The sequence below is a fragment of the Pan paniscus genome, chromosome 15 (assembly GCF_029289425.2).
Source record: "Pan paniscus chromosome 15, NHGRI_mPanPan1-v2.0_pri, whole genome shotgun sequence".
In the NCBI taxonomy this organism is placed as follows: Eukaryota; Metazoa; Chordata; class Mammalia; order Primates; family Hominidae; genus Pan; species Pan paniscus.
In genome coordinates this window covers 19178518-19195989 of record NC_073264.2, presented here as the reverse complement: position 1 = coordinate 19195989, position 17472 = coordinate 19178518, and positions in this window count along the sequence as shown.

Sequence of the window (17472 nt, the reverse complement as noted above, 5' to 3'; positions counted from 1 at the left end):
TTCAAGCGATTTGAGGCCAATGGTAGAAAGGGAAATATCTCCATTTAAAAACTAGACAGAATCATTCTGAGAAACTACTTTGTGATGTGTGCATCCACCTGACAGAGTTTAACCTTTCTTTTCATAGAGCAGTTTGAAAACACTCTGTTTGAAAAGTCTGCAAGTGGATATTTGGAAATCTACGAGGCCTTCGTTGGAAACGGGATTTCTTCATATAATGCAAGACAGAAGAATTCTCAGTAACTTCCTTGTGTTGTGTGTCTTCAGCTCACAGAGTTTAACCTTTCTTTAGACAGAGCATATTTGAAACTCTCTTTTTGTGGAATTTGCAATTGGAGATTTCAAGCGATTTCAGGCCAATGGTAGAAAAGGAAATATCTTCGTTTAAAAACTAGACAGAATCATTTTCAGAAACTAGTTTGTGATGTGTGCCTTCAACTGACAGAGTTTAACGTTTCTTTTCACAGAGCAGTTTGGAAGCACTCTCTTTGTAAAGTCTGCAAGTGGACACTTGGACCTCTTTGAGGCCTTCGTTGGAAGGGGTATTTCTTCACAAAATGCTAGACAGAGGAATTCTCAGTAACTTTTTTGTGTGTGTGTATTCAACTCACAGAGTTGAACCTTCCTTTAGACAGAGTAGATTTGAAACACTCTTTTTGTTTAATTTACATGTGGAGATTTCAAGCGAATTGAGGCCAATGACAGAAAAGGAAATATCTTCTTTTAAAAAGTAGACAGAATCATTCTCTGAAACAACTTAATGATTTGTGCGTTCAGCCCACAGAGTTTAACATTTCTTTTCATAGAGCAGTTTGAAAACACTCTGTTTGTAAAGTCTGCCAGGGGATATTTGGGCCTTTACCAGGCCTTCGTTGGAAACGGGATTTCTTCATACAATGCAAGACAGAAGACTTCTCAGTAACTTCCTTGTGTTGTGTGTATTCAGCTCACAGAGTTGAACCTTTCTTTAGACAGAGCATATTTGATACATTCTTTTTTTAGAATTTGCAATTGGAGATTTCAAGCGATTTCAGGCCAATGGTAGAAAAGGAAATATCTTCGTATAAAAACTAGACAGACTCATTCTCTGAAACAACTTAAAGATATGTGCGTTCAGCTCACAGAGTTTAACCTTACTTTTCATAGAGCAGTTAGGAAACACTCTGTTTGTAAAGTCTGGAAGCGGATATTTGGACCTCTTTCAGGCCTTCGTTGGAAACGGGATTCCTTCATATAATGCTAGACAGAACAATTCTCAGTAACTTCTTAGCGTTGTGTGTATTCAACTCACAGGGTTGAACCTTTCTTTAGAGAGAGCAGATTTGAAACTCTCTTTTTGTGGAATTTACAGTTGGAGATTTCAAGCGATTTGAGGCCAATGGTAGAAAGGGAAATATCTTCGTTTAAAAACTAGACAGAATCATTCTCTGAAACAACGTAATGATTTGTGCGTTCAGCTAACAGAGTTTAACCTTTCTTTTCATAGAGCAGTTTGAAAACACTCTTTTTGTAAAGTCTGCAAGTGGATATTTGGACCTCTTTGAAGCCTTCGTTGGAAGCGGGATTTCTTCATAAAATGGTAGACAGAAGAATTCTCAGTAACTTCTTTGTGTGTGTGTATTCAAATCACAGAGTTGAACCTTCCTTTAGACAGAGTAGATTTGAAACACTCTTTTTGTTTAATTTACATGTGGAGATTTCAAGCGATTTGAGGCCAATGACAGAAAAGGAAATATCTTCGTTTAAAAACTAGACAGAATCATTCTCTGAAACAACTTAATGATTTGTGCGTTCAGCTCACAGACTTTAACCTTTCTTTTCATAGAGCAGTTTGAAAACACTCTGTTTGTAAAGTCTGCAAGTGGATATTTGGACCTTTACGAGGCCTTCGTTGGAAACGGTATTTCTTCGTATAATGCAAGACAGAAGATTTCTCAGTAACTTCCTTGTGTTGTGTGTATTCAGCTCACAGAGTTGGACATTTGTTTAGGGAGAGCATATATGAAACTTTCTCCTTTTGGAATTTGCAATTGGAGATTTCAAGGGATTTCAGGTCAATGGAAGAAAAGGAAATATCTTCGTTTAAAAACTAGACAGAATCATTTTCAGAAACTAGTTTCTGATGTGTGCCTTCAACTGACAGAGTTTAACTTTTCTTTTCACAGTGCAGTTTGGAAGCACTCTCTTTGTAAAGTCTGCAAGTGGATATTTGGACCTCTTTGAGGCCTTCGTTGGAAGCGGGATTTCTTCATAAAATGCTAGACAGAGGAATTCTCAGTAACTTCTTTGTGTTTGTGTATTCAACTCACAGAGTTGAACATTCCTTTAGAAAGAGTAGATTTGAAACCCTCTTTTTGTGGAAATTACATGTGGAGATTTCAAGCGAATTGAGGTCAGTGACAGAAAACGAAATATGTTTGTTTAAAAAGTAGACAGAATCATTCTCAGAAACTACTTTGTGATGTGTGCATCCACCTGACAAAGTATATCCTTATTTTTCATAGAGCAGTTTGAAAACACTCTGTTTGTAAAATCTGCAAGTGTATATTTGGACCCCTTAGAGGCCTTCGTTGGAAACGGTATTTCTTCATATAATGCTACACAGAAGAATTTTCAGTAACTTCTTTGTGTTGTGTGTATTCACCTCACAGACTTGAACCTTTCTTTAGACAGAGCAGATTTGAAACTCTGTTTTTGTGGATTTTGCAATTGGAGATTTCAAGCGATTTGAGGCCAATGGTAGAAAAGGAAATATCTTCGTTTAAAAACCAGACAGAATCATTTTTAGAAACTAGTTTCTGATCTGTGCCTTCAATTGACAGAGTTTAACGTTTCTTTTCAAAGAGCAGTTTGGAAGCACTCTCTTTGTAAAGTCTGCAAGTGGATATTTGGACCTCTTTGAGGCCTTCGTTGGAAACGTTATTTCTTCATATAATGCTAGACAGAAGAATTTTCAGTAACTTCTTTGTGTTGTGTGTATTCAGCTCACAGAGTTGAACCTTTCTTTAGACAGAGCAGATTTGAAACTCTCTTTTTGTGGGTTTTGCAATTGGAGATTTCAAGAGATTTGAGGCCAATGACAGAAAAGGAAATATCTTCTTTTAAAAAGGAGACAGAATCATTCTCTGAAACAACTTAATGATTTGTGCGTTCAGCTCACAGAGTTTAACATTTCTTTTCATAGAGCAGTTTGAAAACACTCTGTTTGTAAAGTCTGCAAGTGGATATTCGGGCCTTTACCAGGCCTTCGTTGGATACGGGATTTCTTCATATAATGCAAGACAGAAGATTTCCCAGTAACTTCCTTGTGTTGTGTGTATTCAGCTCACAGAGTTGAACCTTTCTTTAGACAGAGCATATTTGATACATTCTTTTTTTAGAATTTGCAATTGGAGATTTCAAGCGATTTCAGGCCAATGGTAGAAAAGGAAATATCTTCGTATAAAAACTAGACAGACTCATTCTCTGAAACAACTTAAAGATATGTGCGTTCAGCTCACAGAGTTTAACCTTACTTTTCATAGAGCAGTTAGGAAACACTCTGTTTGTAAAGGCTGGAAGCGGATATTTGGACCTCTTTCAGGCCTTCGTTGGAAACGGGATTCCTTCATAGAATGCTAGACAGAACAATTCTCAGTAACTTCTTAGCGTTGTGTGTATTCAACTCACAGGGTTGAACCTTTCTTTAGAGAGAGCAGATTTGAAACTCTCTTTTTGTGGAATTTGCGGTTGGAGATTTCAAGCGATTTGAGGCCAATGGTAGAAAGGGAAATATCTCCATTTAAAAACTAGACAGAATCATTCTGAGAAACTACTTTGTGATGTGTGCATCCACCTGACAGAGTTTAACCTTTCTTTTCATAGAGCAGTTTGAAAACACTCTGTTTGAAAAGTCTGCAAGTGGATATTTGGAAATCTACGAGGCCTTCGTTGGAAACGGGATTTCTTCATATAATGCAAGACAGAAGAATTCTCAGTAACTTCCTTGTGTTGTGTGTCTTCAGCTCACAGAGTTTAACCTTTCTTTAGACAGAGCATATTTGAAACTCTCTTTTTGTGGAATTTGCAATTGGAGATTTCAAGCGATTTCAGGCCAATGGTAGAAAAGGAAATATCTTCGTTTAAAAACTAGACAGAATCATTTTCAGAAACTAGTTTGTGATGTGTGCCTTCAACTGACAGAGTTTAACGTTTCTTTTCACAGAGCAGTTTGGAAGCACTCTCTTTGTAAAGTCTGCAAGTGGACACTTGGACCTCTTTGAGGCCTTCGTTGGAAGGGGTATTTCTTCACAAAATGCTAGACAGAGGAATTCTCAGTAACTTTTTTGTGTGTGTGTATTCAACTCACAGAGTTGAACCTTCCTTTAGACAGAGTAGATTTGAAACACTCTTTTTGTTTAATTTACATGTGGAGATTTCAAGCGAATTGAGGCCAATGACAGAAAAGGAAATATCTTCTTTTAAAAAGTAGACAGAATCATTCTCTGAAACAACTTAATGATTTGTGCGTTCAGCCCACAGAGTTTAACATTTCTTTTCATAGAGCAGTTTGAAAACACTCTGTTTGTAAAGTCTGCCAGGGGATATTTGGGCCTTTACCAGGCCTTCGTTGGAAACGGGATTTCTTCATACAATGCAAGACAGAAGACTTCTCAGTAACTTCCTTGTGTTGTGTGTATTCAGCTCACAGAGTTGAACCTTTCTTTAGACAGAGCATATTTGATACATTCTTTTTTTAGAATTTGCAATTGGAGATTTCAAGCGATTTCAGGCCAATGGTAGAAAAGGAAATATCTTCGTATAAAAACTAGACAGACTCATTCTCTGAAACAACTTAAAGATATGTGCGTTCAGCTCACAGAGTTTAACCTTACTTTTCATAGAGCAGTTAGGAAACACTCTGTTTGTAAAGTCTGGAAGCGGATATTTGGACCTCTTTCAGGCCTTCGTTGGAAACGGGATTCCTTCATATAATGCTAGACAGAACAATTCTCAGTAACTTCTTAGCGTTGTGTGTATTCAACTCACAGGGTTGAACCTTTCTTTAGAGAGAGCAGATTTGAAACTCTCTTTTTGTGGAATTTACAGTTGGAGATTTCAAGCGATTTGAGGCCAATGGTAGAAAGGGAAATATCTTCGTTTAAAAACTAGACAGAATCATTCTCTGAAACAACGTAATGATTTGTGCGTTCAGCTAACAGAGTTTAACCTTTCTTTTCATAGAGCAGTTTGAAAACACTCTTTTTGTAAAGTCTGCAAGTGGATATTTGGACCTCTTTGAAGCCTTCGTTGGAAGCGGGATTTCTTCATAAAATGGTAGACAGAAGAATTCTCAGTAACTTCTTTGTGTGTGTGTATTCAAATCACAGAGTTGAACCTTCCTTTAGACAGAGTAGATTTGAAACACTCTTTTTGTTTAATTTACATGTGGAGATTTCAAGCGAATTGAGGCCAATGACAGAAAAGGAAATATCTTCGTTTAAAAACTAGACAGAATCATTCTCTGAAACAACTTAATGATTTGTGCGTTCAGCTCACAGACTTTAACCTTTCTTTTCATAGAGCAGTTTGAAAACACTCTGTTTGTAAAGTCTGCAAGTGGATATTTGGACCTTTACGAGGCCTTCGTTGGAAACGGTATTTCTTCGTATAATGCAAGACAGAAGATTTCTCAGTAACTTCCTTGTGTTGTGTGTATTCAGCTCACAGAGTTGGACATTTGTTTAGGGAGAGCATATATGAAACTTTCTCCTTTTGGAATTTGCAATTGGAGATTTCAAGGGATTTCATGTCAATGGAAGAAAAGGAAATATCTTCGTTTAAAAACTAGACAGAATCATTTTCAGAAACTAGTTTCTGATGTGTGCCTTCAACTGACAGAGTTTAACTTTTCTTTTCACAGTGCAGTTTGGAAGCACTCTCTTTGTAAAGTCTGCAAGTGGATATTTGGACCTCTTTGAGGCCTTCGTTGGAAGCGGGATTTCTTCATAAAATGCTAGACAGAGGAATTCTCAGTAACTTCTTTGTGTTTGTGTATTCAACTCACAGAGTTGAACATTCCTTTAGAAAGAGTAGATTTGAAACCCTCTTTTTGTAGAAATTACATGTGGAGATTTCAAGCGAATTGAGGTCAGTGACAGAAAACGAAATATGTTTGTTTAAAAAGTAGACAGAATCATTCTCAGAAACTACTTTGTGATGTGTGCATCCACCTGACAAAGCATATCCTTATTTTTCATAGAGCAGTTTGAAAACACTCTGTTTGTAAAATCTGCAAGTGTATATTTGGACCCCTTAGAGGCCTTCGTTGGAAACGGTATTTCTTCATATAATGCTACACAGAAGAATTTTCAGTAACTTCTTTGTGTTGTGTGTATTCACCTCACAGACTTGAACCTTTCTTTAGACAGAGCAGATTTGAAACTCTGTTTTTGTGGATTTTGCAATTGGAGATTTCAAACGATTTGAGGCCAATGGTAGAAAAGGAAATATCTTCGTTTAGAAACCAGACAGAATCATTTTTAGAAACTAGTTTCTGATCTGTGCCTTCAATTGACAGAGTTTAACGTTTCTTTTCACAGAGCAGTTTGGAAGCACTCTCTTTGTAAAGTCTGCAAGTGGATATTTGGACCTCTTTGAGGCCTTCGTTGGAAACGTTATTTCTTCATATAATGCTAGACAGAAGAATTTTCAGTAACTTCTTTGTGTTGTGTGTATTCAGCTCACAGAGTTGAACCTTTCTTTAGACAGAGCAGATTTGAAACTCTCTTTTTGTGGGTTTTGCAATTGGAGATTTCAAGAGATTTGAGGCCAATGACAGAAAAGGAAATATCTTCTTTTAAAAAGGAGACAGAATCATTCTCTGAAACAACTTAATGATTTGTGCGTTCAGCTCACAGAGTTTAACATTTCTTTTCATAGAGCAGTTTGAAAACACTCTGTTTGTAAAGTCTGCAAGTGGATATTCGGGCTTTTACCAGGCCTTCGTTGGATACGGGATTTCTTCATATAATGCAAGACAGAAGATTTCCCAGTAACTTCCTTGTGTTGTGTGTATTCAGCTCACAGAGTTGAACCTTTCTTTAGACAGAGCATATTTGATACATTCTTTTTTTAGAATTTGCAATTGGAGATTTCAAGCGATTTCAGGCCAATGGTAGAAAAGGAAATATCTTCGTATAAAAACTAGACAGACTCATTCTCTGAAACAACTTAAAGATATGTGCGTTCAGCTCACAGAGTTTAACCTTACTTTTCATAGAGCAGTTAGGAAACACTCTGTTTGTAAAGGCTGGAAGCGGATATTTGGACCTCTTTCAGGCCTTCGTTGGAAACGGGATTCCTTCATAGAATGCTAGACAGAACAATTCTCAGTAACTTCTTAGCGTTGTGTGTATTCAACTCACAGGGTTGAACCTTTCTTTAGAGAGAGCAGATTTGAAACTCTCTTTTTGTGGAATTTGCGGTTGGAGATTTCAAGCGATTTGAGGCCAATGGTAGAAAGGGAAATATCTCCATTTAAAAACTAGACAGAATCATTCTGAGAAACTACTTTGTGATGTGTGCATCCACCTGACAGAGTTTAACCTTTCTTTTCATAGAGCAGTTTGAAAACACTCTGTTTGAAAAGTCTGCAAGTGGATATTTGGAAATCTACGAGGCCTTCGTTGGAAACGGGATTTCTTCATATAATGCAAGACAGAAGAATTCTCAGTAACTTCCTTGTGTTGTGTGTCTTCAGCTCACAGAGTTTAACCTTTCTTTAGACAGAGCATATTTGAAACTCTCTTTTTGTGGAATTTGCAATTGGAGATTTCAAGCGATTTCAGGCCAATGGTAGAAAAGGAAATATCTTCGTTTAAAAACTAGACAGAATCATTTTCAGAAACTAGTTTGTGATGTGTGCCTTCAACTGACAGAGTTTAACGTTTCTTTTCACAGAGCAGTTTGGAAGCACTCTCTTTGTAAAGTCTGCAAGTGGACACTTGGACCTCTTTGAGGCCTTCGTTGGAAGGGGTATTTCTTCACAAAATGCTAGACAGAGGAATTCTCAGTAACTTTTTTGTGTGTGTGTATTCAACTCACAGAGTTGAACCTTCCTTTAGACAGAGTAGATTTGAAACACTCTTTTTGTTTAATTTACATGTGGAGATTTCAAGCGAATTGAGGCCAGTGACAGAAAAGGAAATATCTTCTTTTAAAAAGTAGACAGAATCATTCTCTGAAACAACTTAATGATTTGTGCGTTCAGCCCACAGAGTTTAACATTTCTTTTCATAGAGCAGTTTGAAAACACTCTGTTTGTAAAGTCTGCCAGGGGATATTTGGGCCTTTACCAGGCCTTCGTTGGAAACGGGATTTCTTCATACAATGCAAGACAGAAGACTTCTCAGTAACTTCCTTGTGTTGTGTGTATTCAGCTCACAGAGTTGAACCTTTCTTTAGACAGAGCATATTTGATACATTCTTTTTTTAGAATTTGCAATTGGAGATTTCAAGCGATTTCAGGCCAATGGTAGAAAAGGAAATATCTTCGTATAAAAACTAGACAGACTCATTCTCTGAAACAACTTAAAGATATGTGCGTTCAGCTCACAGAGTTTAACCTTACTTTTCATAGAGCAGTTAGGAAACACTCTGTTTGTAAAGTCTGGAAGCGGATATTTGGACCTCTTTCAGGCCTTCGTTGGAAACGGGATTCCTTCATATAATGCTAGACAGAACAATTCTCAGTAACTTCTTAGCGTTGTGTGTATTCAACTCACAGGGTTGAACCTTTCTTTAGAGAGAGCAGATTTGAAACTCTCTTTTTGTGGAATTTACAGTTGGAGATTTCAAGCGATTTGAGGCCAATGGTAGAAAGGGAAATATCTTCGTTTAAAAACTAGACAGAATCATTCTCTGAAACAACGTAATGATTTGTGCGTTCAGCTAACAGAGTTTAACCTTTCTTTTCATAGAGCAGTTTGAAAACACTCTTTTTGTAAAGTCTGCAAGTGGATATTTGGACCTCTTTGAAGCCTTCGTTGGAAGCGGGATTTCTTCATAAAATGGTAGACAGAAGAATTCTCAGTAACTTCTTTGTGTGTGTGTATTCAAATCACAGAGTTGAACCTTCCTTTAGACAGAGTAGATTTGAAACACTCTTTTTGTTTAATTTACATGTGGAGATTTCAAGCGAATTGAGGCCAATGACAGAAAAGGAAATATCTTCGTTTAAAAACTAGACAGAATCATTCTCTGAAACAACTTAATGATTTGTGCGTTCAGCTCACAGACTTTAACCTTTCTTTTCATAGAGCAGTTTGAAAACACTCTGTTTGTAAAGTCTGCAAGTGGATATTTGGACCTTTACGAGGCCTTCGTTGGAAACGGTATTTCTTCGTATAATGCAAGACAGAAGATTTCTCAGTAACTTCCTTGTGTTGTGTGTATTCAGCTCACAGAGTTGGACATTTGTTTAGGGAGAGCATATATGAAACTTTCTCCTTTTGGAATTTGCAATTGGAGATTTCAAGGGATTTCATGTCAATGGAAGAAAAGGAAATATCTTCGTTTAAAAACTAGACAGAATCATTTTCAGAAACTAGTTTCTGATGTGTGCCTTCAACTGACAGAGTTTAACTTTTCTTTTCACAGTGCAGTTTGGAAGCACTCTCTTTGTAAAGTCTGCAAGTGGATATTTGGACCTCTTTGAGGCCTTCGTTGGAAGCGGGATTTCTTCATAAAATGCTAGACAGAGGAATTCTCAGTAACTTCTTTGTGTTTGTGTATTCAACTCACAGAGTTGAACATTCCTTTAGAAAGAGTAGATTTGAAACCCTCTTTTTGTAGAAATTACATGTGGAGATTTCAAGCGAATTGAGGTCAGTGACAGAAAACGAAATATGTTTGTTTAAAAAGTAGACAGAATCATTCTCAGAAACTACTTTGTGATGTGTGCATCCACCTGACAAAGCATATCCTTATTTTTCATAGAGCAGTTTGAAAACACTCTGTTTGTAAAATCTGCAAGTGTATATTTGGACCCCTTAGAGGCCTTCGTTGGAAACGGTATTTCTTCATATAATGCTACACAGAAGAATTTTCAGTAACTTCTTTGTGTTGTGTGTATTCACCTCACAGACTTGAACCTTTCTTTAGACAGAGCAGATTTGAAACTCTGTTTTTGTGGATTTTGCAATTGGAGATTTCAAACGATTTGAGGCCAATGGTAGAAAAGGAAATATCTTCGTTTAGAAACCAGACAGAATCATTTTTAGAAACTAGTTTCTGATCTGTGCCTTCAATTGACAGAGTTTAACGTTTCTTTTCACAGAGCAGTTTGGAAGCACTCTCTTTGTAAAGTCTGCAAGTGGATATTTGGACCTCTTTGAGGCCTTCGTTGGAAACGTTATTTCTTCATATAATGCTAGACAGAAGAATTTTCAGTAACTTCTTTGTGTTGTGTGTATTCAGCTCACAGAGTTGAACCTTTCTTTAGACAGAGCAGATTTGAAACTCTCTTTTTGTGGGTTTTGCAATTGGAGATTTCAAGAGATTTGAGGCCAATGACAGAAAAGGAAATATCTTCTTTTAAAAAGGAGACAGAATCATTCTCTGAAACAACTTAATGATTTGTGCGTTCAGCTCACAGAGTTTAACATTTCTTTTCATAGAGCAGTTTGAAAACACTCTGTTTGTAAAGTCTGCAAGTGGATATTCGGGCTTTTACCAGGCCTTCGTTGGATACGGGATTTCTTCATATAATGCAAGACAGAAGATTTCCCAGTAACTTCCTTGTGTTGTGTGTATTCAGCTCACAGAGTTGAACCTTTCTTTAGACAGAGCATATTTGATACATTCTTTTTTTAGAATTTGCAATTGGAGATTTCAAGCGATTTCAGGCCAATGGTAGAAAAGGAAATATCTTCGTATAAAAACTAGACAGACTCATTCTCTGAAACAACTTAAAGACATGTGCGTTCAGCTCACAGAGTTTAACCTTACTTTTCATAGAGCAGTTAGGAAACACTCTGTTTGTAAAGGCTGGAAGCGGATATTTGGACCTCTTTCAGGCCTTCGTTGGAAACGGGATTCCTTCATAGAATGCTAGACAGAACAATTCTCAGTAACTTCTTAGCGTTGTGTGTATTCAACTCACAGGGTTGAACCTTTCTTTAGAGAGAGCAGATTTGAAACTCTCTTTTTGTGGAATTTGCGGTTGGAGATTTCAAGCGATTTGAGGCCAATGGTAGAAAGGGAAATATCTCCATTTAAAAACTAGACAGAATCATTCTGAGAAACTACTTTGTGATGTGTGCATCCACCTGACAGAGTTTAACCTTTCTTTTCATAGAGCAGTTTGAAAACACTCTGTTTGAAAAGTCTGCAAGTGGATATTTGGAAATCTACGAGGCCTTCGTTGGAAACGGGATTTCTTCATATAATGCAAGACAGAAGAATTCTCAGTAACTTCCTTGTGTTGTGTGTCTTCAGCTCACAGAGTTTAACCTTTCTTTAGACAGAGCATATTTGAAACTCTCTTTTTGTGGAATTTGCAATTGGAGATTTCAAGCGATTTCAGGCCAATGGTAGAAAAGGAAATATCTTCGTTTAAAAACTAGACAGAATCATTTTCAGAAACTAGTTTGTGATGTGTGCCTTCAACTGACAGAGTTTAACGTTTCTTTTCACAGAGCAGTTTGGAAGCACTCTCTTTGTAAAGTCTGCAAGTGGACACTTGGACCTCTTTGAGGCCTTCGTTGGAAGGGGTATTTCTTCACAAAATGCTAGACAGAGGAATTCTCAGTAACTTTTTTGTGTGTGTGTATTCAACTCACAGAGTTGAACCTTCCTTTAGACAGAGTAGATTTGAAACACTCTTTTTGTTTAATTTACATGTGGAGATTTCAAGCGAATTGAGGCCAATGACAGAAAAGGAAATATCTTCTTTTAAAAAGTAGACAGAATCATTCTCTGAAACAACTTAATGATTTGTGCGTTCAGCCCACAGAGTTTAACATTTCTTTTCATAGAGCAGTTTGAAAACACTCTGTTTGTAAAGTCTGCCAGGGGATATTTGGGCCTTTACCAGGCCTTCGTTGGAAACGGGATTTCTTCATACAATGCAAGACAGAAGACTTCTCAGTAACTTCCTTGTGTTGTGTGTATTCAGCTCACAGAGTTGAACCTTTCTTTAGACAGAGCATATTTGATACATTCTTTTTTTAGAATTTGCAATTGGAGATTTCAAGCGATTTCAGGCCAATGGTAGAAAAGGAAATATCTTCGTATAAAAACTAGACAGACTCATTCTCTGAAACAACTTAAAGATATGTGCGTTCAGCTCACAGAGTTTAACCTTACTTTTCATAGAGCAGTTAGGAAACACTCTGTTTGTAAAGTCTGGAAGCGGATATTTGGACCTCTTTCAGGCCTTCGTTGGAAACGGGATTCCTTCATATAATGCTAGACAGAACAATTCTCAGTAACTTCTTAGCGTTGTGTGTATTCAACTCACAGGGTTGAACCTTTCTTTAGAGAGAGCAGATTTGAAACTCTCTTTTTGTGGAATTTACAGTTGGAGATTTCAAGCGATTTGAGGCCAATGGTAGAAAGGGAAATATCTTCGTTTAAAAACTAGACAGAATCATTCTCTGAAACAACGTAATGATTTGTGCGTTCAGCTAACAGAGTTTAACCTTTCTTTTCATAGAGCAGTTTGAAAACACTCTTTTTGTAAAGTCTGCAAGTGGATATTTGGACCTCTTTGAAGCCTTCGTTGGAAGCGGGATTTCTTCATAAAATGGTAGACAGAAGAATTCTCAGTAACTTCTTTGTGTGTGTGTATTCAAATCACAGAGTTGAACCTTCCTTTAGACAGAGTAGATTTGAAACACTCTTTTTGTTTAATTTACATGTGGAGATTTCAAGCGAATTGAGGCCAATGACAGAAAAGGAAATATCTTCGTTTAAAAACTAGACAGAATCATTCTCTGAAACAACTTAATGATTTGTGCGTTCAGCTCACAGACTTTAACCTTTCTTTTCATAGAGCAGTTTGAAAACACTCTGTTTGTAAAGTCTGCAAGTGGATATTTGGACCTTTACGAGGCCTTCGTTGGAAACGGTATTTCTTCGTATAATGCAAGACAGAAGATTTCTCAGTAACTTCCTTGTGTTGTGTGTATTCAGCTCACAGAGTTGGACATTTGTTTAGGGAGAGCATATATGAAACTTTCTCCTTTTGGAATTTGCAATTGGAGATTTCAAGGGATTTCATGTCAATGGAAGAAAAGGAAATATCTTCGTTTAAAAACTAGACAGAATCATTTTCAGAAACTAGTTTCTGATGTGTGCCTTCAACTGACAGAGTTTAACTTTTCTTTTCACAGTGCAGTTTGGAAGCACTCTCTTTGTAAAGTCTGCAAGTGGATATTTGGACCTCTTTGAGGCCTTCGTTGGAAGCGGGATTTCTTCATAAAATGCTAGACAGAGGAATTCTCAGTAACTTCTTTGTGTTTGTGTATTCAACTCACAGAGTTGAACATTCCTTTAGAAAGAGTAGATTTGAAACCCTCTTTTTGTAGAAATTACATGTGGAGATTTCAAGCGAATTGAGGTCAGTGACAGAAAACGAAATATGTTTGTTTAAAAAGTAGACAGAATCATTCTCAGAAACTACTTTGTGATGTGTGCATCCACCTGACAAAGCATATCCTTATTTTTCATAGAGCAGTTTGAAAACACTCTGTTTGTAAAATCTGCAAGTGTATATTTGGACCCCTTAGAGGCCTTCGTTGGAAACGGTATTTCTTCATATAATGCTACACAGAAGAATTTTCAGTAACTTCTTTGTGTTGTGTGTATTCACCTCACAGACTTGAACCTTTCTTTAGACAGAGCAGATTTGAAACTCTGTTTTTGTGGATTTTGCAATTGGAGATTTCAAACGATTTGAGGCCAATGGTAGAAAAGGAAATATCTTCGTTTAGAAACCAGACAGAATCATTTTTAGAAACTAGTTTCTGATCTGTGCCTTCAATTGACAGAGTTTAACGTTTCTTTTCACAGAGCAGTTTGGAAGCACTCTCTTTGTAAAGTCTGCAAGTGGATATTTGGACCTCTTTGAGGCCTTCGTTGGAAACGTTATTTCTTCATATAATGCTAGACAGAAGAATTTTCAGTAACTTCTTTGTGTTGTGTGTATTCAGCTCACAGAGTTGAACCTTTCTTTAGACAGAGCAGATTTGAAACTCTCTTTTTGTGGGTTTTGCAATTGGAGATTTCAAGAGATTTGAGGCCAATGACAGAAAAGGAAATATCTTCTTTTAAAAAGGAGACAGAATCATTCTCTGAAACAACTTAATGATTTGTGCGTTCAGCTCACAGAGTTTAACATTTCTTTTCATAGAGCAGTTTGAAAACACTCTGTTTGTAAAGTCTGCAAGTGGATATTCGGGCTTTTACCAGGCCTTCGTTGGATACGGGATTTCTTCATATAATGCAAGACAGAAGATTTCCCAGTAACTTCCTTGTGTTGTGTGTATTCAGCTCACAGAGTTGAACCTTTCTTTAGACAGAGCATATTTGATACATTCTTTTTTTAGAATTTGCAATTGGAGATTTCAAGCGATTTCAGGCCAATGGTAGAAAAGGAAATATCTTCGTATAAAAACTAGACAGACTCATTCTCTGAAACAACTTAAAGATATGTGCGTTCAGCTCACAGAGTTTAACCTTACTTTTCATAGAGCAGTTAGGAAACACTCTGTTTGTAAAGGCTGGAAGCGGATATTTGGACCTCTTTCAGGCCTTCGTTGGAAACGGGATTCCTTCATAGAATGCTAGACAGAACAATTCTCAGTAACTTCTTAGCGTTGTGTGTATTCAACTCACAGGGTTGAACCTTTCTTTAGAGAGAGCAGATTTGAAACTCTCTTTTTGTGGAATTTGCGGTTGGAGATTTCAAGCGATTTGAGGCCAATGGTAGAAAGGGAAATATCTCCATTTAAAAACTAGACAGAATCATTCTGAGAAACTACTTTGTGATGTGTGCATCCACCTGACAGAGTTTAACCTTTCTTTTCATAGAGCAGTTTGAAAACACTCTGTTTGAAAAGTCTGCAAGTGGATATTTGGAAATCTACGAGGCCTTCGTTGGAAACGGGATTTCTTCATATAATGCAAGACAGAAGAATTCTCAGTAACTTCCTTGTGTTGTGTGTCTTCAGCTCACAGAGTTTAACCTTTCTTTAGACAGAGCATATTTGAAACTCTCTTTTTGTGGAATTTGCAATTGGAGATTTCAAGCGATTTCAGGCCAATGGTAGAAAAGGAAATATCTTCGTTTAAAAACTAGACAGAATCATTTTCAGAAACTAGTTTGTGATGTGTGCCTTCAACTGACAGAGTTTAACGTTTCTTTTCACAGAGCAGTTTGGAAGCACTCTCTTTGTAAAGTCTGCAAGTGGACACTTGGACCTCTTTGAGGCCTTCGTTGGAAGGGGTATTTCTTCACAAAATGCTAGACAGAGGAATTCTCAGTAACTTTTTTGTGTGTGTGTATTCAACTCACAGAGTTGAACCTTCCTTTAGACAGAGTAGATTTGAAACACTCTTTTTGTTTAATTTACATGTGGAGATTTCAAGCGAATTGAGGCCAATGACAGAAAAGGAAATATCTTCTTTTAAAAAGTAGACAGAATCATTCTCTGAAACAACTTAATGATTTGTGCGTTCAGCCCACAGAGTTTAACATTTCTTTTCATAGAGCAGTTTGAAAACACTCTGTTTGTAAAGTCTGCCAGGGGATATTTGGGCCTTTACCAGGCCTTCGTTGGAAACGGGATTTCTTCATACAATGCAAGACAGAAGACTTCTCAGTAACTTCCTTGTGTTGTGTGTATTCAGCTCACAGAGTTGAACCTTTCTTTAGACAGAGCATATTTGATACATTCTTTTTTTAGAATTTGCAATTGGAGATTTCAAGCGATTTCAGGCCAATGGTAGAAAAGGAAATATCTTCGTATAAAAACTAGACAGACTCATTCTCTGAAACAACTTAAAGATATGTGCGTTCAGCTCACAGAGTTTAACCTTACTTTTCATAGAGCAGTTAGGAAACACTCTGTTTGTAAAGTCTGGAAGCGGATATTTGGACCTCTTTCAGGCCTTCGTTGGAAACGGGATTCCTTCATATAATGCTAGACAGAACAATTCTCAGTAACTTCTTAGCGTTGTGTGTATTCAACTCACAGGGTTGAACCTTTCTTTAGAGAGAGCAGATTTGAAACTCTCTTTTTGTGGAATTTACAGTTGGAGATTTCAAGCGATTTGAGGCCAATGGTAGAAAGGGAAATATCTTCGTTTAAAAACTAGACAGAATCATTCTCTGAAACAACGTAATGATTTGTGCGTTCAGCTAACAGAGTTTAACCTTTCTTTTCATAGAGCAGTTTGAAAACACTCTTTTTGTAAAGTCTGCAAGTGGATATTTGGACCTCTTTGAAGCCTTCGTTGGAAGCGGGATTTCTTCATAAAATGGTAGACAGAAGAATTCTCAGTAACTTCTTTGTGTGTGTGTATTCAAATCACAGAGTTGAACCTTCCTTTAGACAGAGTAGATTTGAAACACTCTTTTTGTTTAATTTACATGTGGAGATTTCAAGCGAATTGAGGCCAATGATAGAAAAGGAAATATCTTCGTTTAAAAACTAGACAGAATCATTCTCTGAAACAACTTAATGATTTGTGCGTTCAGCTCACAGACTTTAACCTTTCTTTTCATAGAGCAGTTTGAAAACACTCTGTTTGTAAAGTCTGCAAGTGGATATTTGGACCTTTACGAGGCCTTCGTTGGAAACGGTATTTCTTCGTATAATGCAAGACAGAAGATTTCTCAGTAACTTCCTTGTGTTGTGTGTATTCAGCTCACAGAGTTGGACATTTGTTTAGGGAGAGCATATATGAAACTTTCTCCTTTTGGAATTTGCAATTGGAGATTTCAAGGGATTTCATGTCAATGGAAGAAAAGGAAATATCTTCGTTTAAAAACTAGACAGAATCATTTTCAGAAACTAGTTTCTGATGTGTGCCTTCAACTGACAGAGTTTAACTTTTCTTTTCACAGTGCAGTTTGGAAGCACTCTCTTTGTAAAGTCTGCAAGTGGATATTTGGACCTCTTTGAGGCCTTCGTTGGAAGCGGGATTTCTTCATAAAATGCTAGACAGAGGAATTCTCAGTAACTTCTTTGTGTTTGTGTATTCAACTCACAGAGTTGAACATTCCTTTAGAAAGAGTAGATTTGAAACCCTCTTTTTGTAGAAATTACATGTGGAGATTTCAAGCGAATTGAGGTCAGTGACAGAAAACGAAATATGTTTGTTTAAAAAGTAGACAGAATCATTCTCAGAAACTACTTTGTGATGTGTGCATCCACCTGACAAAGCATATCCTTATTTTTCATAGAGCAGTTTGAAAACACTCTG